Source organism: Electrophorus electricus, chromosome 2 (assembly GCF_041902795.1).
Source record: "Electrophorus electricus isolate QZ-2024a chromosome 2, ASM4190279v1, whole genome shotgun sequence".
NCBI classification, from domain to species: Eukaryota; Metazoa; Chordata; class Actinopteri; order Gymnotiformes; family Gymnotidae; genus Electrophorus; species Electrophorus electricus.
Window position 1 is genome coordinate 37,451,735 of NC_137498.1, and position 2,691 is coordinate 37,454,425.

The window sequence follows — 2,691 nt, forward strand, 5'->3', positions numbered from 1 at the left end:
CAAATATGGAACAGCAAATCAGAAAAAAAAACAGAAGGTTTATATCCTGATACATTTATATATTAGAAATGTGGAGAAAACTATATAATATGTATGTTCATTAACCCTTTAGATGTCATGTGTCAGGTATCATGTTTTAAAACTGTGGAAGTCAATTAATTAGAAAGAACATGATTGCAGGGGATCTGTGATCACTGCAAGTCCATGAGTATTTCAACAAGCAAACATTTCAGATGTTTTATAAACACACTTCTTACTCGTGCAAATATGTCTTTTCATCTTCTTAGTGAAGAGACATTAATGTGTTTTTTCTCATCAAAATGTCAAGCTTGGGATTGTCTCAGTGTATTCAGGCCTTATGGTCAACCTGTACACTGTAAAATGGCATACAACATAACGAGGTTAAATTTGCTCCAAGAAAACTTTTCTTGCTGTTTCGTTATCATGTTATACTTACCACTTATCACTCACACACACACACACACACACACACACACACACAGCCTAAGACTAGAACCATGAATAAAATTTTGAGAAGCCTATCCAGTCCACCTGCTTTACCAGTGTTTGTTTTTTTTGTTTTTTTGTTTTGTTGGGGGGGGGGGGTTGTGTGTGTGTGTGTGTGTGTGTGTGTGTGTGTGTGTGTGTGTGTGTGTGTGTGTGTGGCCCTGTGTTTGCATGCAAGCAAGCATTGCCTGTACTTTGGTCTATGTTTCTGCATTTCCTATTTGACCTTTTCAGAAATGCCATTTTTTTAATTTTTATATGTCCATTTTATTTCAATGCAATATTAGGCATTTTTAACCCTTAAAATATGCCAGTATTCTAGGAATATATTCACAGCAGAAATCTGTATTCATCCAACACTTCATTCATTAATCCCATAGCGGAATTGATGGGATTGATCACATGGACTCGGTGGGAGTACGCTTGGCGCGTTTGTTGCTGCCGCTTCTTGTTGGATCTTTTACTTTTTGCTGCTATGTTTTTATTTCAAGGATCATAATTTCATTACTTTTTTTGGGGGGGGGGGGGGGGGGGGTTTGTTCTGAGTGAGTGTATCTCAACTTTACCTGCCTTCCTGCTGTGAGCTCTCTCCCCACTGACCTTCACTTTGGCTGCTTCTTTCCTGGGTGAGTTTTTAACCGCTCTTTAAAGTTGTTGGCTGCCAGCACTTGGATATGTTTTGTTGCAATGTGTGTCCTTGTTATTTTTGGGCTGGTTGTTGATTGGTATAGCAGGATGGCTAATGTAGCATGTTAATAGGTCCGATTTGCACTGGCCATGGCTTTTTCTACCGATGCCAACTGGTTCTCTGTCAATAAAGATCTGCCATGATATTTTCTGGTTGTATGCAGTGTCTTTGTCTATTTTTTGCCTTGGAGTGTTTGTGGCTGGCTTACCTGCCTGTCACTACTGAGCTATGCTGCTCCAATACACGCCATTACAACTCTGCAACTTCTGTTCCTGCTATCACCTGGACTCTTCCACATACATGGTATGGCAGGTATTGCTCGCCGCCCTCGTTATATCACTCATCTGACTCTGCTATTCCTGTTTTCTGGACAAATGGACAACACCAACGAACCATTCCCCAACCCTCCTGTGCCAGGAGAATTAACTTTGATGTTCTTCACCCTCTTCCCAGAACATCTTCAACCTTTATCTCAGAATTCAGTGAGCTTCTCACTCTGGCCAGTGCAATGTGTTCAGAGCGATTGTTGTGCTAGGGGACTTTAATGTCCATGTTAACACTGATTGTTCATTTTAAGTCAAATTCCTATCTGTGCTTGACTGTTTTTCTCTGACTCAACATGGTGATTTTCCTATTCAGTCTCAAGGTCACACATTAAATTTAATCTGTTCCTCTGATTTAAATATATATACTTCTGTTACTGGATCACTAGTTAATATCTCTGATCATAAACCTATTGAAGCCACAGCTACCATCTCAGTCCCTTGGCCATGCACTAAACCCCTCATCTCTTCCCATAATATCAAAGCTGTTGAACCTCTCACTTTCTCTGCTCATCTCCACTCCTCTCCCCTGATGTCCATTTCAAAACTGTCCTCTCCTGATGATATTCTCTCCATATATAACATTTCCATCTGTGAGCTTCTTGAACAAGTAGCACCTCTCAACTCCAGGCAGGTTCCCTCTGGTCGTTCTTCTCCATGGTTTACCCCTGAAAACATCTATGTACCCTGAAAACCAAAGGTCAGCACCTTGAGCGAACTGAGCAAAGAGAACTGGTCTCACTCTTCATAATGTAGCCTGTTCTGACCATATGATTAATTATAGGTCAGCTCTAAATACAGCCTGCTCACACTTTATTTCCTCTGCTATCAATGGTCCTAGACATAAGCCCAAAACTCTCTTTTCCACTATTAATAAGATCCTTCAGCCTCCATCTTCCTCTCCATCTGGTACTGTTCAACAATGTGAAGGTTTTCTTAGATTCTTCAATGAAAAAAATAACTAAAATTAACCAGTTTTTTTTCCCCTCTGCTCTCCCTACATTTGATTATGGGGACACCCTTCTCAATCCTGCTGCTGAAGAATTTCCTGCCTTCTCTCTCACCCAACCTTCCCTAATCTCTGAGATTATAACAAAATCTAATTCCTCTACCTGCCAACTTGATCCTGCCCCCACTACTCTTCTTAAGAAGTGTTGTTCTGCTATTTCTGCT